The sequence below is a fragment of the Podarcis cretensis genome, assembly GCF_951804945.1.
Source record: "Podarcis cretensis genome assembly, chromosome: 7".
NCBI lineage: Eukaryota > Metazoa > Chordata > Lepidosauria > Squamata > Lacertidae > Podarcis > Podarcis cretensis.
The window spans coordinates 42484886-42507868 of NC_137176.1; the positions used below are offsets into that span (position 1 = coordinate 42484886).

The 22983-nt window shown below is 40.4% G+C and overlaps 1 protein-coding gene across 4 annotated transcripts in view; it reads right to left on the bottom strand.

Annotated features, from left to right (window-relative positions):
• The window catches only part of LDLRAD4 (low density lipoprotein receptor class A domain containing 4), a 288568-nt gene that overhangs the window by 124723 nt on the left and 140862 nt on the right, over nt 1–22983 (bottom strand). The window lies entirely within an intron of this gene.

The window sequence follows — 22983 nt, forward strand, 5'->3', positions numbered from 1 at the left end:
AAGCCTCAGTCAGGCTGGCTGAGGAGGAACAAAAGAGGGCTCTCTTAAGTTCATCCCCTGTTGTTATTTTTAAAGGAATTGTGTGATGGCCATAAAATTTCCCTTGCATATGTTGCTAGTTACGGGGGGGGGGGAGTTGCCATTTCAAGTTGTACTTTAGGATAGGCCTACCTAGTCCTGATATTTCATAGGCAGCATCTTGTTTCACACACTGAACAAGAAAACTAGTTAACAAGGTGAGAATGATGGAGGATGCAAAGCTCACCCTTATTACTGGAAAACTAAATCTATAATAAATATACTACAAAGCCAAAATGGGAGACAATTTATGTTTTATAGTGCCAGAGTACAAAATTCACTGACTTTCAGGAATCATCTCTTATTCATGCTGAAGTATTACAGAAAAACCCAGCTCCATTTCTCCGCATCTTTCACCTCAATCCTCTCTCTCGCATACCCAAGCTATTTATATTTTCAGTGCTAGGTCATGCTATCACTGTCATTATCATCCTCTCTTTCTCACACTATGGAATTCACATTGGGAAAACTTGTTACCAGAAATGTTAAATTTAACAAGGCAAAGGAGTCAAATTATAGTCTCTCATTACACTATTCTAAATACAAATAAACCTCTTTCACAGCTTTTAACTGCTGTAAATCACTGCAAATGCACGGAAAGTACCTGTTAAATATATATCCGTTCTCTCTACAGTTCTGGCAACCATAGACTGGCTTCCCATCATCCTAAAATGTAGACTATTATTTAAATAAATTGGGGGAGGATTGCTGGTAAGACTGAGAAGCTTTCAGTGCTGAAGCAGATTTGCCAAACTACAATTTATCACAGGCTCTTTATCCACATTCATTGTACTCTGATCTAATTTTACAGTCCAATTCCAAACATATTACTCAGAAGTCACACTGAATTCAATGGGACTTACACCTGCATAGTAAATGTCCTTAAGTCTGCAGTCCTATAGCTCGATTCCAAACATAGGATTGCACCCTGGAAGTAAGCACCACTGAATTCAGCAAGACTTCTGAGTAGACATCATTTCAATGGGATTAATTCTGGGTAAATTTACTGTGGATTTCCACCTTGGTTATTTGTTTTTTAAATAAGAAAGAGCAATCTTCACATTATGATATCCTAAGTAAGAAACAAAATCATCCTAAGGGCTCATGCTGAATGGTTTACTAATGGCTTTACAATACTGCTTAGCATTCAATTATTTTACAGAATAAATATGCTACAAACACCACACAATTCTGAGAGTAGAGTGAAGTTAAAGGTGTACTTGTGAGCTATAATTTCAAACGGTATAGAGAAAGAATAAGCTGCTGGATGTAGCACACAGTATGGGGAAGGGTAGTGATCTGACCACTTGCTGATCAAAAGAAGTGCATGTGGAAGTTCGAGGTTTCATTCCCCGTGCTAGGAAAGACCCCAGTCTGAAACCCTGGAGAACTGATGCCTGTGAGTATAGACAATACCAACATAGACAGGTCATAGATCTGACTCAGTGGAAGATAGCTTCCTATACCCCTTAATTGGACTTGAGATATGTAACTGAAATCGAAATTCTAGCTGCAACAGTAGATCTAGTAGTATAACAACAGGCCAATCCAGAGGCGTAGTACAGATAATTGTTTGTTTGTTTGTTTGTTTGTTTGTTTGTTTGTTTATACCCTGCCCATCTGGCTGAGTTTCCCCAGCCACTCTGGGCGGCTCCCAATCAAGTGTTAAAAACAATACAGCATTAAATACAGCATTAAACAATACAGCATTAAATATTAAAAACTTCCCTAAACAAGGCTGCCTTCAGATGTCTTTTAAAGATAGGATAGCTGCTTATTTCCTTCACATCTGAAGGAAGGGTGTTCCACAGGGTGGGCACCACTACCAAGAAGGCCCTCTGTCTGGTTCCCTGTAACCTCACTTCTCGCAATGAGGGAACCGCCAGAAGGCCCTTGGCACTGGATCTCAGTGTCCAGGCTGAGCGATGGGGGTGGAGACGCTCCTTCATATATGCAGCAAGGGGTGTCATTGTCCCTTTTTTTTCTTTTTCTTTTTTGAGGGCATTTTGCTCCTCACGTCACCTTGCCAGTCCTGCGCTGCTTTGCGAGTCGGATCCCACATCCCAGCCTCGCAAAGCAGAGTGGGGCTGGCAGGGTGACAGGAGGCGCAACAGGCATGCGCCCTTCCATTCTGCCTAATCAGACTGCTTGGAAGGGCTTGCTGCCCTGCTGTGCCCTCCCTCATGTTGCCCTTCTAGCCCCTATCCCACTTCCAAAAGGCTGCTTCCAAGCCTGAAAAAGTGGAAGGGCTTGTCCGAGGCAAAACGCTAATATTACAATACTCACGCACTCTCAGTTCCGAATGCTGCATGCTAACTGTTAAAATGTATTATTGTTGCACCACCTGTGGAACTACAGCTGCTGCGTCAATTCCACGGAACTGACACTTCTGAAAATGCAGCAGATTAAGGGAGAAAGTGAGAGATCTTCCCTTAAAAGAGGAGCCATAGGTGAAAACACCTTCTGGTATTCTGAAAAGGAGAAGATGGAGATACTAAAATGGAATAAAAGAAAGAGGAACAGAAAGCAAAAGACGATGAGCCACAAAGAAAGAGGAATGATGGTAAGAAAAGTGGGAAGGAAAAGACAGGTGGTGGGTTTTGTTATGTGTGTGCACGCAAAGTAACTCGTTTGCAACCGCAACTGCTATTTTGCACATGAGCAAAGTCATATAGCTCAACAGAATTTGAAACAACGGGTCCTAGTCTAATGCTACATGCCTCATCCTAAAGAGGCCTACATTCAAGGATAAGTCAAATACTTAGTATGACAAGAGCATGCAGAGGATATAGAATGGGGGGGGGGGAGAGCTGGAGATGAACATCACAAACCCCCCCTCCCAAAAAAAACTGTGCTGTGAATTTTCTTGGGAAATAAGTCTCTGGATGTCAATGTTCAACATTCAGTGTCAATGTCCAACATTCAAATGTGCTATAAAATCTGCTGTATTTCACCAGAGACATTAATGAAGCTTTGCTGGGGAAAGATGAATATTGGAGATGGAAGTACAGTAGAATCAAAGAAGAGCACATTAGATGAGAGGAAGGAAATCATGTGAGAAGCAAATCTTTATCTAAAAAGGACAGAGCTAAATGCACCAACATCAATCTGCTCAGCAATTTGTAAGAAAACTGAGAACTGGGAATGTATTTTGCATTCCACCTGTATTTATGAAGCCGATTCTAGGCTGCCCAAATGTATAAATAAGTAGTTTATTCATTTTGCTGTGTAGTGTCTTGTGTATCCCTTGTTTTTGAAATGAAGTGTAAGCCTTTATATAATTTATTGAATGTTACACTTTTTATATACTTTATTTCATGGGCTCACTGAACATAGCATTATGTGTCAGATAAACAGAAAGCTGGATCATTTGACTATACTAAATGTCAATATTTAAACTCTGGCCTTTCTCTCCCCATTCTTCAGCCACAGCGATTCCCCACTCCCATTTCCTAGCAAGTGGCTCAAATTATTTTGTTGCTAGGAAATGTTTGCAATGGAGAAATCCTCCTGAAAGCAGGTAAGTCCTGTATAGGGCTATAGATCATCTAGAGGGAACCTGGGTATGTAGAGCAGTTCTGTGATTCATCACCACTCGTCACAGGCAATATCCAAAAGATTCCAGTGATCACATTCCTAACAGTATCTCAAACAGCATTAGAGCAATGGGTGAACTAAGGAAAGAAAAGCATTTTCCTGGCAATGAATTACTGTATTTTAAATGCTGTGGGGGAAATTATTTGCCAGCATTGGGGCTGCTCCTTCGAGGGAATATGTTTAGATCTCCGCGGCAATCTATTAACAATAGCACTTTTATCATGGCTTTCAAAATTGACACAGGGAAGGTATTCAGCAAGAGGCTTTACCAAAAAAGAAGCAAATAGTCAACATATCTTACTCAAAATGTGGGTGAGTCTCAGACCAGCTTCAGGTGGGCCTCAGCACTGCAGTCCTCAGCAGCAGCACACTCTTTTGTTTGGCCCAACACTGGCAACAACAGATCTCTTGCAAAGGAAACTTGGAGGGCAAGAAGGAAAGAAGAGGAAGTGGGTGATGGATGGAAAAAGTAGCTGGCCAAGTGAGGGAAGGAAGAGAAAAACTGGGAAAGAGAGAGAGGCAAAAGCGATGGATGTCCTGAGGAAGAGAGAACGAAAAGGGACCTGGTGTGTCTTTTGACCCTCTGTCTTCTCACACACACCCTTCCCCAGTCCCCTTTCTTTCCCATTCAGTCTTTTGCTAGGTCAGGTAACTTCTCTCTTGTCTGGGTGGAAAGGGCCAGAGCAGGCATCAAAATAAATCAGAAAGGCTTAATATTTTAAATAATTAACAAACTGGTAATAGAAAGGGAATAAGTGACAGAAGTTGTTGTAAGATGAAGAAGTGGATGGAAAAGGAATAGGGATGAAAGAAACTAGTAGTTTTGTGGGGAATCAAGTGTGAAAGGAGAAGTGGAAAAGAAATGACAGGTGAAGAGTAAAAATACTTTTAAAAGCTAGTTAGGGGAGGCAAATGTGTTAAATAAAAACAGTTACAGGTTTAGAACCTCTGGATCAGCAAATTGTGCCAAAAAATAAGGAGGGAGAGTCAAGAAGCCTCAAGAGCCAATGTATAATCTACTTAGCTGTGGGACTGCTTGCAAGAAGGAACCTACTGTGGCAAATAATTTAGCAAGTCCCCTGCAAAAGAAATGGTGTTAGCAAATATCAGCTTAGTATGCCAAACTCTTCCTTAAACCACCACCATTTTGTAAATGACTCAGTAGTACTGCCATTTTGTGACTGGGGGGCCTCAGTAATTGACAGCCATCTCAAGTGGGCCCTGAAAATAGAAGGTCTGAGAACAGCAAAGCTATCCTACCCTACAGCCAAAAAAAAAAAAAAAAATTGCCTCTACAAAACTCCCACTTGCCTCAAAAGATATTTACATAGGAGTACTAGGTCCATTGTAGAGGGGAGAGTTATGAGTAAAATAGAGTCAGAGAAAACAAAGGGACCAGGTGTCATATATGCATTTGTAGAAAGGAATGAGAGAGAGCTGGGAATGTGGAGAAATTGTGCTTGGAGATAGGAAGCATAAATAAAAATCAGATAACTTTAAAATTAAGAACTGGAATCTTAAAATGAAGAGGGAGAGAGTGCCACATAGACTCAGGTAGAACAATGAATGGCGGGATCATAGCAGCCAGAGAGGAAAAAGCAATTTAACTGAGTTATTCTGAATTAACTCAAGAGGTAAGCTAACCTCAGGCAAGAAAGGCTGCGTGAAGGTGGGAACCTAAGAATAAGCCTACTGGATCAGGCCAGTGGCCCATCTAGTTCAGCATTCTGTTCTCGCGGTGGCTAACCAAATACCTGTGGGAAACCAGTGAGCAAAACATGAGCACAACAGCGTTCTCACCTCCCATGGTTTCCAGCAACTGGTAGTATTCAGAAGCATTGCTGCCTGCAACTGGGGGTAGCCGCCATGGCTAATTGAAGCAAATTCCTGTTTGGTGACAGGGAGCTCAAGCTGGTGAGTCAGGAACCACCATTAGGTAGTCCCCTCTCTGCTTTCATTTTTGCTGGCCAGCAAAGGCTTTTCTGTTCAGACAGGCCTTTGGTCACTATTTGGCTGTTTCAGAATGGCCTTCTAGGGATATGTTCTCTTTGTGAATGTGTGTGTTCTTTTAAACAGTTTAAAGTGTTTTCAGCACTTCTTTTTAATAGGGTTACTTGTTTTTTTAAAAGAAAATATTTATATTGATTGTGTTTTTTGAGCTTTATTTGCTTAAATTCATGCTGTGAGCTTCCTTGTGTCCTGTACTGGGAGAAAAGCGGCTTATAAATAAGTAAAACGTAACTGGGCTGCAACTACAAACATGCAGAATAGATGTGACAAAAATCTGGAAGCATGTTTGCATTAAAGTTGGATCCTAGATCTGAAAAGTTTGAAGATTACTACTAGAAGTTATTCAATTTATGAAATAATTGGTTTGACAAAGGATTCCATTATTACATTTTGAAAATAGCTGTACTTATGTCTCAGGGAGAAAAAAAAACTTATCAAATTTGGATGGGAGACTTAGAACAATCAGTGTAGGCAAAGAAATATTAAATTGAAATTTTCTTAATTTAAAAAAGTCCAACACCATCATGTGACTTAGTGTTCCTCTGTTGTTGGAAGTGGGTTACAGCCACTTATATTAACACATGAGACAAGTGTAATCTGTTTAGCAGAATTATTTAATTTGCACCTAAGATTAAAATTCTGTACCTTTAAAAGAAAAACTCACAAGCTAATAAAACACTGAAATGCACACAAATTTCTAAGCAGCAGGTGCTTCACAAATGAAGTAACTGAAAATAATCCCTTCATCAACAATTGACGCTTCAAGAAAAGAAAAGAAAATGTTGTCACTTTGGCCCAGTTTGCGCATAAAGCTAAACCATAGTTCAGTGTGGAACTTCTGGACTGCAGGTCTAACTAGGCACACAAGATCTCAAAGGTTGGCCTGCCAGGGTATTATGGGTGAGCCATGCTTATCTGTGACATAAGACATAGGAAAATTCAAGGACAATTCAAGTTGCAGTTAACATGAACCCAGTTAACATGAACCCTAAACTTTGATTAGCCTTAACTATGGTTAGTGAAAATAAGCTAGCTTTGTAAACTATAGTTTGATGTTAACTTGCCATAATGAAGATGAACATCAGTTTGTCTGTGTTCAGTTGACATGGTAAGGATAAAATGGATTCAAAAATTTCCAGACTCCACCTTGCTGCCACACTGAAGGAGGAGAGGAAGGCTAGGTCCACTAACTATAACAATAAACTATGGTTTAGCAGTATGTGGCACGAGCCCAGTCTGAAACAATATCAACCTCCAAACCTCTGGGATAATATATTCTTGTGAGAGGTTAATATTTACCTTTTAAGTGAGAAGTCAAACCAGATTATCTTTAGCAATTCCATCCCCCAAATACAGAAAGCATGGGTACTAACTTGTAAGTGGTCACTGTAATAGTTTAAGACACCTGGTATTGAGTACAGGCAGAAGGTTGAACAGGCTGTTCTATGTTCATGCCAAGCCTTTATTGAAGAGACACTACAGACACATACAGGCATACACACACACACACACACACACACACACACACAGATAGTATTGTCAGAAAAGAAAGCAGACAATTTACAAGAGAGTAATGCCCTATACTATGGCAATGAGAAGGCCATAAACTTATACCACTTTGAGGTATTTTATATATAGTAAGCAATCTATAAGTTGACTATATAATAAACAATTAAATAAAGCTTAATGCCACAGATGAAATGGCAATATTGAAATTAGCATTTTATTATAGTAACCTTGAGCGCAATGAGAACTTTTCTTTTCTCCCTTGTTTCAGTTTCTTTTATTTCCTATTAGCCCAATGGGATACTGACAACAATCACAATATTACCCAGTATTCTTCTAATAGCTGAAGATTCTAAAGCAAATATATTAAATTACCATGAGTTATGGGTTATATAAAATTTTGCTAGTCTTTGTAGATTTTTACCTTCAAATCCAAACAAGATCAAAGTATCAGTTTGTTTTTGCAGCAAAATAAGTGTTGCAAGTCTCTTTCTTCTGGTAATAGATAGATCTACAACCTCTCCTGGACAATGACAGTTCTCTTTCTCAAGCTCTGGGAGGAAGACCTTTCATTGCCTACAGACAGCCACCCAATCTTAAACAACTCCTAACCCACAATAATACTACAACCAGACTTAACACGGACACTGGCACCAGAGCCTGCAATAAACCCAGATGCCAACTTTGCTGCCACATACACCCGGACAACACCATTACTGGCCCCAACAACATCACACATACCACCTCGGGACTATTTAATTGCTCATCGTCTAACATTGTGTATGCCATCAAATGCCAACAGTGTCCTTCAGCTCTCTATATTGGACAAACAGGCCAAACCTTACGCTAAAGAATAAACGGACATAAATCTGACATCAGGAACCACAAGACAGAGAAACCAGTAGGAGAACACTTCAATCTCCCAGGACATTCTATACAAGATCTCAAAGTAGCTGTTCTATTACAAAGGAATTTCAGAAATAGACTGGAAAGAGAAGCTGCTGAATTGCAACTTATTACCAAACTTAAAACCATGGAGAGACCTGGTCTGAACAAAGACATTGGATTCTTATCTCATTATACATGACAAAGCCATTTTTCACCTTCTCACCCCTTGCTTTTTCCTGTAAGACCTTTTGCAGTCGTTAAGAGTCGTCAACAGGCTCATCACAGCTATCTGCCAATCACCCAATCCCACCACCCTTCTGAGTAATACCCCTCCCCACCTTCTCACTATATAGAAGGGTCTGGTGACTTCTGTTTCAGTGTATCTGAAGAAGTGTGCATGCACACGAAAGCTCATACCAAGAACTAACTTAGTTGGTCTTTAAGGTGCTACTGGAAGGAATTTTTTTATTTTGTTTTGTCTTCTGGTAATGTTACTATGACTGTTATATTTGAGTTGGACAATCAATATATAAAGATATTGTGGCAACTTTGTGTTAAATCTGAGGAGGGAAACAGAAAACTTAAAGGATATGGGAAATGGACCTCACACTTTTATTTAGCCCGTGGAGTGTTGAGGGGAAAGTCCCTTGGGATTCCTTTTTGCCTGTTCCAAACTGCAGGGTTTTTTGATTTGCCCTTGATGTATGTGCTTATTTGGTCTGTTTGGCATTCAGTGTCGGCAGGTAAGGAAACTTAATTGGCTTAACCCCGAGGCAATATCAGGTTAAAAGTCACTCTAAATTCCACTGTTATTGGCTTGGGCTGAGAGCGGATGCTTCTTGGGGCTTCCCTTTAGAACTCTTGTGTACACCTTGGTGAGGGCCCAAGTGAGCATATTGGGTTCACATACCCATGGTTCACACAGCGAGAAGGCAGGATTTTATCCCAACCCCCTGTCTGAGGAGCCACAGAATGTGGCTGTTTACTTGCCCAATGCAGTGGAGGGAAGATTCCCTCATGTATGTCAATTCAAACCTACCTGCCCATACTTAGATAATTTGATTATTGTTGGAAGATCTTCTATTGCTATCTTTGAATAAATATGACCTTTCCAGCATTACTCTGTCTCTTGAGTCTTCTTCCATGGGGTGTTGCCAAAGCATCAGTCTTCTCTACGTTATTCATGTTGTCAGAATCTAAGTTATCGTGTCTCACACCAAGCTCAGATGATGAGCTGTTTTCACCTACCTAGGAAAGAGACATCTGTGTGGACTCAAGTCTACCCCCTGCTAATCCTACAGAAGGCCCGCAAAAGGCATCATATTATTGGTGGCGTATCTAATTTCTGAAATTATTTAGGGCCCCCTTACTGAGAAGTAGGTTGCTGTGTTATTTTGGGACGCAGAGGTCTTCGTTCCTGGAGACCTCAATCAAATTTACATGTGTAACCGCACTGCCTGTTGCTATGACATAATCATAAGTTTGTTTATGTTATGAATACTGTGTAATGGAGGCCACATGCAATCTCATCTATTCTGGGATCAAAAGTACTCTGACTTATGACAAACATTTTTAGTTTGAGTATCTGCTGTCACAGTAGCTATAAAGAAGGAGGCAAAATAAAAATGTTCAAGGGCATGATCTCACACATACATGCCCCAAGAGAACAGAAAAAAGGATATTAATTAGCAATACATAAGGTATGTGCCTCAGGCCTAGTTGTCACTAAGGAAGTAACCGCTGTCTGGTCTGTACGACTTGAGAGACTGCAGGTGGGGCTCACATAAATGAATGCGAGCCTACTTGTCTGTCACAGATCCACCTGGCCCACCTTGCTTTCCATTTTGTCTATTAGTTCCACCCACCACAGAGGCCTACTTCTGTTTACATATGAGGCAAATGAACATTTGAAGCTGCCCATGCTAAGTCAGATCATCAGTGCATGTAGCCCAGTGGGAAGCAATTATCTGCAATCTTAGACTGTGGCCCTCAGATCCTTGGATCTCCCACTGAGCTCTGGACCTTCTTTAAGGCTATAATATGCTCACTTGCAGACTCGTCGTAGTCAGGAGCCTATAATTGTGATGAATACAAGCTTGTATTAAGTGGTGCTGTTTATAGCAATTCTTTACATGTGTGAAAGGAGTTATCTTTTAGATATCCCAATTCTTAAAAATACACAATGAAGTGTAAATATTTTACCATACATTCTCATTATTTCATGCAAAACAGATGCCCCTAAAATTAAACTAATTGCACTTCATTGCACAATTTAAGGATGAGTTAATTGAAAGAACACTCCTTTCACACATGTAAAGAATCACTACTAATAGCAGTGTTCCTCCTGGAGAAGTTTTTAAATAGAGAGAGAGAGAACACACACACATACACACACCGTCGAAAGAAAAATTATTTGCTTGCTTGTTTGTTAAATTTCTATACAACCTTCTACCCGAGGATCACAGGGATGTTTACAATATAAAAAAACACAAAAATACATAACCCACTAACAAACAAAAACAATAACCCTGGACAAGTACCTATGTACAACTAACAACTCTATCTGCGGAAGAGCAAAATGCACTTGTTGATGTGACTTGTGATGGTTCATTGAAATCATTTTTCAAACAATGTAGACTGGACCAATTCTGGGTGAAGGTTTTTGCTTATTATAAGAAGTTAGATGAAAAAGCTTTGAAACATCTAGTTTCCTTTTGTTTCACATAACTTTGTGAACAAATATTTTCAATGTTTCATTATATAAAGAACAAGCATAGAAATCAGCTTGATGTTGAACCAGATTGGAGAATAAAAGTAGGAAATATTGAACCGGATGTGGAAGGGACAAAAGGAGGCATGATTTCTCCCATCACATTTAGGTTTATATGGTGTAACATTTTGTTGGCAGCCACCTAGAGTGGCTGGGGCAACCCCGTCAGATGAGTGGCATATAAATAAATGTTGTTGTTGTTGTTGTTGTTTATTAGCTGCTAGACAAGTCCTAATTTGTTCACTTGTACTATACATTAATAAAATAATTTGTATTCCCCCCCAACTAAATCTCTGTCATTTTTGCATGCTAATAACACCTAAAATCATTTGCTTATTAGGGACTACCCCACATTTTCTTCAAAAAATTGCTTTGCACAGGTAACCACCATAGAGTTATGAAAATTTTCAAAAGTAGGGAATCCATGGCTTGGCTTTTGAAAAATAGAGGGTATTAAATAGTTATCCTTTATTAGACATAGCAAACCACACATTATCAAACAGACACCGTATACAAATTGTGCAAAATACGAGCTCAACATAACAAGGTTTGTCCCAGTCAGATCTTTAACTCCAGAGAAAATCAATTTGCATAAAAAATAGGGGGTCCTCAGTAATTAGCTAATTGGGAACCACTGTCCTAGAACATTCAGATATTTTATCAGAGTACAAAACAATATAAGGACCCAATGAAATCAATGAGCATGACAAACTTACGTCTACTGATTTCAGTGGATCTACTTTGAGTATGACTGGATACAACCCATAGTTAAGAAACTACCTAAATATGCCTAGCTTTCATGTCTGTACATCTTTAAAATCTTTCATTCTTTTGAATTTTTGCTCAGCAACTTCAGTTCACAAGTTTGGATCCAGGTCAACGTATGTAAGCCCAAACTGGCAGCAGCTGATGCAAAGCTTAAATGGTTTACATTATTCAACTAGGATCTAAGAAAAATAATGAAATGCCTTTCTACAGAGCTTACAAACAGCTTGAAGAAAGTCAAATAGTCCTTTAAGCACAACACAAATGCATCAGCACAAGGAAGCCTGAGGAGGATTGCTAAGAAGAGCTTCGATGAAAGGAAGCTGCAATGTCACCGTGTTTTGAAGACAGAGCCATAAAGCAAAGCTTTTAGACTGAACATTTCATTTTATGCATCCTCCTCTGCACTGTCTCTTGTGATTTGTGTACTGCATATGCACTCACCAAACACCATCAGCAACCTTTCGAGTTAGTTTTAAATCAAAGAGGCACCATTCATTTTCACAATTAGGCAGACAGGTAAGTAGCAAGATCTTTGAACATGAAAGTCACTTCATTTTAGCAGAGCACGCAAGGTATCAAAAAAGCACAAAGCTAAATATGTGGGAAAGGGTTATCAAAGGAAAAGAGTAAGAAAAGCACTCAATATTTGGTGCCCTGGGACACAGTAATAGATGGGAAGAGGAGGAGGAAGAGCAGAGCAGACTAAAGTATCTCATCAAATGCTGCCCAGATTTGTTATAAAATTCTGACGTGCCCTGTCTTCCACGCTCAAACTGTAACTGACAACCACATCCTTATGTGAGTAGTCAGCAGCTAGTGGTCTAGGGTGGCCTTGTGTCCTACTTTACAGAGGGCAGGCCTCTATTTGGAGAGCTGTCTGGTCCAAGTCAAGAAGGGAGAGCAGGGGTCTTGAACTTGCTCATTAACTCTTGGCACTAGAACAGGAAACTGGGCAGGCACACAAGTCACCAGGTCACATTCTTTGCCACTATGGTGAGATGTACTGTATTTCTATATATAGTAAAGCAATTATTACTAAATTTGTACCTGTATGTATAGATAAATATATGCAAATCTTTGTCCTCTTTTCACCTTTTTTTCTGGTGATATGTAAGTGGCCACTCACGCATGAAGCAAGGTGCATAACCACCTCAGAAAGGGCCTTTTTGATAGTGGCACCAGATTGTGGAACAACCTTCCGAGAGTAGCTCACTTGGCACTATCACAGGTCTGTTCATCCAGGCCCTTTAAATAACTCAGTCTGCTCCTCTAAGTCTTTAAATCTGTGTTTTGATTTTGACGTTGTGGTGGGCTATTTGGTGGTTTGTTTGTTTTGATTTTGATTTTAGGGTTTATGCTTTCTCTTGTGTTTAAATTAGTTTTATGCTTATAAGTCATCCAGATACCTTGTTGTTACAGGATGGCATGCAACTGTTGCAGAGGCATAAATAAAGGGGGAAAGAGGATGCTATGAACAGACATGAATCATTCCTAACAAACTGCTGCGTGTATGTGTATGTATGTAAAGCCAAGCTCTCTTTGCCAGAGAATAAAAAAAAGACAGTGGTGGCTATCTTTGTGTATAAAATATTCCCATCTAGTTCCACCTCCGCGTGTAAATTGCAAGGACCACAATAGTGGGGGATCTAGTTGTTGTTAATATATTTGACAATAAGGATGAAATTATGCTCCTCTGGATGGCAGCCACAAGAGAATACGAAATTGGGTCCAAGTGACCTTATAACCCTGGAGCAGGTGCATACACGGATACAATGATGACAAGGTAAGGAACCAGGGCTTCAATCAAAAGGGCCTTTGGCACAAGTATAGGGCACTGTGGGGGAAATCAGAAGAGACGATTTTTGTAGCAGAAGTGCTGTTTAGAAGTACAGTGGTACCTCGGTTTTCGAATGTAATCTGTTCCGGAAGACTGTTTGAGTTCTGAAAATTTAGGAAACCAAAAACTCAATCGTTGACAGCTAGGCCTCAGGATCTTGCACTCAGCAGAAGCCGCGTTGCACGGTTGACTTCTGAGGCGTGTTCGAAAACCGAAGCATTTACTTCCAGGTTTACAGCGTTCGAAAACCGTAATGTTTGTCAATGGAGACGTTCGAAAACCGAGGTACCACTGTACTAAATTGTGACTGGAGTACTATTTTATGCTTCATAAAATAATGCTTCAGTTATGAATAAATGCAGAGTTTATCTTGTGTGTGAGGGAAGTGAGACTCTAGTTTGCCATCAATGGTTGGTTTCACCTGTGCTGTCCCACCTCCAGCCCAAGGAACCTTCAGAAGTGGACTGCTACAGAAGTGTTAGGTGTATGTGTATTTTAATGAGCTGAACAGAATGAAAGATTCTGAGTCATGAACTTACGGTAACAGGTCTTAGTTTATATTTTGGTTGCTTTTTTGTTAACACTGTTAATTTTGCTTTATAGATTATAAATGCTGTACTGACCTCTGGCTTCTTTACAGTAGAATGTTGCACATGGAATTGGGAGGACTCCTCAAAAGCAGGTTAACTTAGATCCCAGAGGTGATATTCAACTAGGTTTTACTCAGAGGAGACCCACTGAAATTAATGGACCTAACTAAGTCATGTTCATCCATTTCATTGGGTCTAAACTGAATAAAAGTTAGTTGAATATCATTCCCTGACCTGTAGTAAGTCAGATGGAGATTCAGACTTGTGTATGCAACCCATACCAGTGTGTGGCACATGGAAAGCAGGAAGCAATTTGCTCAGCCTATGCCACTTTCTTTGCATTGGCTCCACCCCTGTGCTCCAGCCACTATTTGACACTTGGCTCTGATTGGTAGGCCATGGTGTTCTAGTAAAAAAATCCCAGTTTCTTTAGCTCTGTTTTCCCTCCTTTTGCAGGCATCCCTCTCTCTCTCTCTCTCTCTCTCTCTCTCTCTCTCTCTTCTAACTCAGGAAAAGCAGCTCCCCCTTTCTTGGTCAGAGATGCAAGTCACAGCAGGAACTACTGCTGGGAAATATAGCCCCTAAACTCAACATTCCCATTAAAGAGGGTTCTTGAACCATTTTAAGTTCAAATAAGTCTTTTGAGTTGGGGAGTGTTTTGTCTTTGTCCTGTAACCCGCCCTGTTTGACACACCAATGATAGCTTGGAAATCACAATGCTGGTTTTTATGAGGACATACAATGCAATTAATTAACATAACTTGTGTACTATGGGGAGATATCTGATTCAGACATACTTACGGTAGACCGATTAAAGTCAGTAGGGTTAGTCATTACTAACCTAAGTCCATGGATTGAAAAGGGTCTGCTCTTAAAGATGATATAGTTGGATATTACCTTATGTGATCCATGCCTATTCCTATCCTTTATTTCTTAATGAAATCTGTAAACAGGCACATAGATAGCATCCCAATTGAACTGAAGATTAATCATTTTTAGCCTTGTTCATCCTTAAAATACATATGAGAAGCAAGCAGGCCCTCATGACTGAGTGAATTTTAATTAGGAACAGAGCGAACACTTGTATATTCTTCATATTTGACACACAGCACCTGTACTTGCACTTGACTATTTATATCCAAGTACAAAAAAATTTGTAAGAAGTAGTTCTGCAAAGGGTGCCATATTCCTCATTAAAATGCAGAAGGGTAGAGGCCAAATTTGAGTTGTGTATATGTATTTTAAAGGAAGAATTGAGATAAAAATACATACCTGCCTTCAAATTTGAATCAGAGCACATGCTTTGTACTTTATTCATTTATTTCCACAATTTGTATCCTGCATTCCTAGACTTCAGGGCACTTTAAGTGGCTTAATTGTATCCAGGTACATAGAAACTCATAAGCACTGAATTACAGGAGGTCTAGCGGGAGTCTTCAATAGTTAGACTGTTATTGAAAGTAGCAGCAGCAAACTATGAGGTAGATGAATGCATTTTGAAACCAAGATCAGTGGGCAAGATCAATCTACACTGCATGGGGGGGAGGCGTATCCAGTGGAAAAAATGGGCAAAAATCCATGGAATCTAGTTCACACATACATTTTTTCAGCAATTCAACACAGATACATATATAACACTCCCGACCAGCCATTTCTGCCTGTCACTGTAAATTCTGCCTGTGTTTCAAATGCTAGAAAACTTTCCTGGCTCTCACCCTCAGACAGAGTACCCTATTAGCCTGAATATAAGCCACACCTGAATATAAGTCGCACCTTAAAAATTGGAGGGGGGAAAAGAAAAAAAGAAAAAATACCTGAATATAATACACTCCCTACCTCACTGATCCTGGCTGCATACTGGGGGAGCGGGGGGAGCTGCGCTGTGTTGCTGACGGCCTTTCCCCTTCCTTGCTCTGTCTCCCTTCCTGGCCTTGGGGGAGAGGATGGGGACTATGCATGGGGCGGGCGCAGCTTCGCCACGCTCCTGGTGCTGTTTGCCCCATGCTCCTGGCTGCATGCTGTAAAGTCGCGAATTTAAGCCACACTTTAACCTTTCATGGTCAGAATGGGGGGGGGGTGTGTGTGTGTGTGTGCAAGGCTTATATTGAGGCCAATACGGTATTTGAATTTTCAGCTCTAGGAAACCTGAAATCTGTATTCAGTAAATCAGTTCATGGTCTCAGCATTAATTAAAGATAGAGGATACACAATTCATAAGTCTATAAGCACAGCTATAAGATTCATGACTAGGCAGTAGCTAAGACATTGTCCAAATGCTTGAGGCATCCCTCCTACCCCTGGCAGGACCAGGGTCTTCTCATCCCAAGTGAGAAGATTGTGCTTGCAAGTGTGCACTCCAAGGAATGGGCGAGGTCTGTTTGTGTCAATGCAGAGAGTGGCACTTTCTTGGTGGAGGGTCTTGAGCTTTTCCCTTTGACTCTCCTTCCACCTCTGATTCAGCCAGCCCTTGGCTACCATGGAAACTTTGCCCTCAAGAGCCTGACTCGGACAGCTCCGCCTCCCTTTCTGTCATGTCCTGCAAGAAAGGGGCGGGTGCCTCTTGGAAGTGGAGTGCTTGAGCTCTCCCCACCTCCAATCTCTGGACCCTATTCTGTCCAATCTTGCCAGCCCTGCCCTGCCCTGGTTTGCCCCCACAGGACCCATGAGAGGAAAAAGGGCATTTAAAGCTGGCATCCACACCAGCTTTAAAGTGCCCCTTTTCTCTCATGGGTCCTGCGGGGCAAACCATTTGAACAAGATAGCAGCCATAACCAATCTGTTAAAAAAAATACTTTTTCATTTCTCAAACTTTTAAGGTTGTGAAACTTTCTAGCATGAGAGAAATGTTAATAGGAAGAACGCATTAATCCTCACAAGCTGGCTCACAAGTGAGTTATTTATAACACACTTCAATACACAGTTCCAGTGGTATTGTCTATTGTTTCATGACCAGGTGCAGGATATTCAAACAGAGCCAACATACTTACTTAAAAAGTCCTTCATGACTGCAGAATTAACTGTTGGCACAGATTCAGGATCCCCCCTCTTTCAGTAACACTGTGTGCATAACAATTTCTGAAGTTTTTTCTACGCCCCCAGAGAGGGTAAACTCCCTTATCTTTATTATGAACCATTTACAGTGGTTCATCAGAAGGCTCGCTCATATGTACACTTCTTAGGTGACTGATGTCATCGTGAGCAATTCCTTCTGTTTCACGTGAAGTGGTTTCTGCTTCAAGTTGCCCCTTCATGACAGCTGCAGGACTTGCCACCACCTTCAGTTGAGCAATGTTCACATAGGGCAATTTCAAACAAACACTTTCACACATTACTGAATGAAGTCTTCATCATTTCAAAAATGCACATTAAGACTGGACCCTAAAGTAAGTTGTTCAAAGCATGCTGGATGAGAAAGGGTTCTGCCTAATCCAACTGCACCCCCACCCACTTCTATATGGGAAGGAGAAGAGGGGGAAAGGAGTTTGCGAGAGAGATAGCTCATCACCCCTCTACTTTGCATCCCACTCTTTACAACGAAGCATGCAGACACTTTTGCTAGCTTGGTACCCCCTTCCCTACTGGAAAATGCAATGATTTTAATCATATTTGTTTAATTTAAGGAAACTGGAATGGGAAGAAGAAGTTGTTTGCATAAGCCACTGTCACCCACCCAAAAGGCCAGCCTTTTGCATGCTACTGCCAACTCCAATGTAGCTTTGTAGCACATTAAGGAAGGCAAAAGCTTTATCCTGACCTTGGCAGGGACTGCACACAAGTAGCTGACCTCCTGCTTTCTCTAAATGGCCCTCTTGGTTGCTTCAACTCTGTCTTTATAAAAGCACTCTTCCATGAGTCTTATGGCAGGCATTTTAGCATGCACAAATGAAAGTCTATGTATGGAGCCTGCATTTCTGCAGCTTCCCTCCACCTTAGCACTTCTAAGGATCTCCGCCTGCATCTCAAAACAGGTAACTACACTAACCCACTCATACATCACATCTGCCTATCAACACTTGGCCTGCCTCTTCTACTTGCCATTGGCCTTTGCTTGCCACCCTGCAGCATCATGCCCTCTGCACCACAGGCCATGGCTAGAAATACCTTATCAAAATTCAGTCCATTGTGTGCTCCCTACAATGTCATCACCAATGAAACAGTGTACATGCACAAAAGTGCACACACAGAGATGCACGTATGTGAAGAAATAGGAAGTCCACCATTAATTTCAGAGTCTGCATTCAGGAGTCTGAAAAAGTTGAAGTTTAATGGTGAAGCTGTGAGCAATCACTGTATTAATCTAGCATTTGTGGTTCTCTCTGTCCTAAAGGAATGCAGTTTCCTGGGCATTTAAAAAGTCTCTCTCTCTTTCCTCTCTTTCGATTGAGCTGCTTAATTAATATACAATATCTGCACAAAAATACTAATTCTGAAAAAAGCTGCTGGATTTCCAAGCAGAGTATTAAGCTTCTCAGGAAAAAAAACCCAGCACATTCAAAACCTGTCCAGGAAAGTTCCTTTTAGACAGAGCACAGAGTGCCTTCGTCTTTTGGGGTAGGGTAGTTTTGCCTAGAAAGAAACAGCAATAAATCCCCCACATTATTATATCCTACCATACATTTTCAACATATATTGTATGTTTTATTAATTTGTTTAAATCCAGAGAAATTTAAGAGCTTGAAGTGAACATCATTTCATAGAAATGGTCCTGTGAAACAGGTGTGTGAAACATTAGGCCTTCCAGACATTGTTGGATTCTTAACTCCCACCAGTCAATAGTCAGAGATGCTGGGAGTTGTAAGCCAACACTTAGAGGGCACAGTTTCCCCATCTGTGCATTAAAACCTTCAGGTTTTTTTGTTTTTTGTTTTAATAGATCAATGGGTTTTCCATACTATTTTATCACATTCTTTCAAGGAAAACATTGATAAATGCCTTAACCTTGGTTTACAAATAAAATCAGTTCAGTACAAAATATGGGAAAATTAACACTGAGTGATGACCCATTCATCACACAGGCATTTGGTTGGCCACTGTGAGAACAGGATGCTGGACTAAATGGGCAACTTGCCTGATCCAGCAGGCTGTTCTTAGGTCCACACATTTTACCACACATCTGGCTCTGACATGTGGAAATTCTCTTTACTACTTGACTGGATGATACATATGGTTAAGTAATGTCAAGGTGAAATCCCAGAGAAGTTTAATAACTTTTGATTTGATTGAGAGTTCTTCTCAATTCCAAGTCCTTTATCCAGAAGTTTTCCTCAATAAGCCTTCAATAGTAAGAGTGGAGAATTCTAACAAGTAGCTGCAGGAAAATGCCAGGTGATCTTTTCATTAAATTTCTGCAAAAGCCATATCCTCATATTTGGTTTCTCAATGCATGTCATAGGTCAGAGATTGAGAAGTCTGAACACTGAGTAATTTCTTTGTTCTTATTCTAATGCATTCTACAGCAAAAACCTGAAGCCACACCGTTATTGCTGGAACATTTTCATCAACCTCAGATCTTTTATCTGAAACTCAAGCCTAACCTCCTTGTTTGTTGGCCATTCCCTTCATCCAGGACCTGAATGAAAGTGGAGGGGCTCAAAGCTATGCAGTTTCAAGGTTACAATGGACTTTTCAAATAATTCCTTCATGCAGCAGGAAGTGAATTGATCCAAAGATGGCAAGCAGTGAAAAAAGGCTGCCACAGTTCATTTCAATTTTGGTCCTGATTTCAATGAATAGAGATCAGCACTGATCTAACAAGTTGCCTTCTTCCTCTTTTCCATACACACAGTAGATGTAGCACTTCAGTCACACAAAAATCAATTTGCTGAAGCTGGACTTTTATATAAAAAATAAAGGGAGAAACCAGAAATTTAACTTCCAAAAAACCCCACACACATGCTCAATTCATTTTCAAAATAAACAAATTATTTTTGCATAACTCTTGGAGTTTTGGATGCAGATATATCATACAACAAAAAGACAAGTGTGGCTACCCAGCAATCTGCTACCCAGTCCAGACCAGAGAGGGATGAAGGTTAGAAAGGGAGTGTAATGGAGTACTGCCAGAGCCACACACTAGCATGCATCCAAACTTAGCTCATACTCCCCAGGAGAGTAACCCCTGCTGTGTTGATGCCAGCTCCAATTGCAATTTTACACCTGCAATTATCCAAATTTCATAGCTCTCAATTCCAATGTCAGAAGAAACACTCTTGTGGGAAAGGGTGCTAAAACCACTTCTTCCTTTCATACAATTCTGTGCAAATCACCAAAGATATCCAAGATTTTTGCTGTTGACAGATGACATTTCAATAAACTTTCAACGAATCTTGGGCGTTTGGTATGTCTGTCAATGTCATGAACTCCCATCACAAGACTATGTCACGCACTTATTCTCAGATGAGAATAAGGGCCTCCACCCAGGATCTCCAACAACCAAAATGCAGAAAACATGTCCTTGTTTGTCAATAATGAGAAACCCATAAGACCCTATTTCCATTACTATTGCTTCTGAAACATATCCCTTACACATGAGCAACAGATGAAACAGATATTAAAGGTCAAGCAACCTTCATGAGATACAATGTACTTCTGGCCTCTCACACATTTCCCAGGAAGCATGAGTCTAGCAGAGAGGCCGAAATATCTACAGAAGTAAGCCTACAGGATGCTCCAACTGCAGCAGGAAGTGAGGTCAGAGAGATATAACACTCTTAATATAATATAAATGGTGCAACATCCTTACTTACTAGAGCACTGGAGCTGGACAGCTCCCCATGTTCAGCAATCCCGTCCACTTTCCCTTATAGATTATAAGACTGGCAAATTCTTCCTTTTTTCTTTCTGGACCCTGCTGCTTCTACCTTCAGCAAATAAGCTAACAGTTCTATGCATCCTCTGTCTGGAAGAATCAATTCCGGCCCCCTCCCTGCTACAGCACATCTTACTGGGTCTGACAAAGTCTGTCAATCCAGTATCCCTCTCTAAAAACCCTATTTGGCAAATATCTAAGCCTTGCATACAGCCCTTCTGGCCCATGATTCCATTTAGCAGTTGCATTGGCATTGGAGAAACAGTACTAATAAAAGAAAACTACAGAAAGTGCTACCTAGACAAGCAGTTGCAATGTGGCACAAAGGCCCTATCCCTTTGTGGAGTGTTCCACCAATATGTTCTACATAATCTGTGTTCAGGTGTGGAAGATGATCAGGGACTGGCAAGGACTGGGCGTGCTGTATGAGCACACCTGAGGCCAGTCAAGCCTTCATGTGGGCATGATCTCACTCAGAATGTATGCCTATTATTGACATAATTTAAATTCATAGGAAAGGAAGGCAGGGTGAGGGTCTTAATAGGCAGTTGATTCAGAATAAACAATACAGTCAATGCAGTGCATTGTATGCAAACAATGCATTGTATAAAAATTGTAGCATAAGAATATCTGGCAATTTCATATTCCGTGAGCAGTTATTGAATGGTAACATCTACTGTAAATGTCACAGGGCAGTTGGCTGACCAGCAGTACTGCAGGTATCCTAGTGCAAACAACAGGTGTTCAGTGTAAAAGGTACATGGGATGACAAACAAAAGCAATGCAGAATCCTGTACAATTCACAAGCACTTCTTTGTTAAAGGGGGCGGAGGGACACAAAAGACTGAAAAGGTAAAATGATTCCAAGAAGCATCTGGCAAATATTTCACTGGCATCAATGCAGATTTTGTCAAGAACACCGGAGCCTGCTGGAAATAAGTCAAGTTGCTAAAGCTGTTGGAAGATGGATAAGAGAGAAGCTATTTATTGTGCAGGGGAATTCTAGACTGTGGATATGGTCCTTGAAGATTAGCTGCCTTCCTGGGCACTGCAACAACACCCATAAACTTGTCACAGAAATGTTTTGAAAGTGGCATGCTGATTCACTAACTCAGCAAACAGCTTTGCATTTTCTTTTCTTCCTTTTTTAAAAAAAACAGAATTACTTTTTTATTTTGTATTGGTTTACCTACCACTCATACTGGTTTAACAAGAACCATGGGTGGCTTACAGGGCTGCATTCAGGTTACTAAGGGAGGAAGGACACAGAATCAAAACTAGGGGTGGGGATAATTCAGTTTATATTTAAAATAGAATCTATCAAATCAGCATTTTCCAAAACAATGTGAAAACTAAACCACAACCATCCTTCTAAATTCACATTCATCCAAATTTTGCAATGCAGCTCTCCCCCCAAGCAATGTTTACAAAAATACAAAAATATATTAGGGGAAAGTGTGCATAAAAATATTAATATGTACTATGTTATTATTTAAAAATAACATACAGAAATGCATAATTTTAGGAGAAATTATTTGCCAAAATGTGCACATTAGTCATATTTGCATATAAAGATGTGTTTATTAAGAGAAAATTGCACTAAAATAATGGGGGAGGGATGTAGGTATTTGTTAAAAAATAAAATTGCTGCAGAAGTGTGGGGAACTGAATTTAAGATTGGAAAAAGGAACAAATGAGAGAAACCAAAATGGCTAGATCCTTCCATCCTTAGTCAAAGCTTATGAAAAGTGGAAGTTTGCTTTGGTTTCCTAACATGATCAATCAGGGGTAGCCAGCATAGTGCTTTCCAGATGTTGCTCAACTCCAATTCCCATCAGCCCCAGCTAGCATGGCAAATGGTGAGGAATGATGGAAGCTGGAGTCCAGAAACACTACCACTGTGGTCCAGGAACTACCCGTATTTTTTGCTCTATAATACGCACCCAACCATAACACGCACGTAGTTTTTAGAGGAGGAAAATCCGTAGGCATGCCACCTGTAGGCATTCCCTCCATAACACGCACAGACATTTCCCCTTACTTTTTAGGAGGAAAAAAGTGAGTGTTATGGTGCAAAAAATACGGTATCTGATGAAAAATTACATATCCGTTCAAGCTGCATGATTGGAAG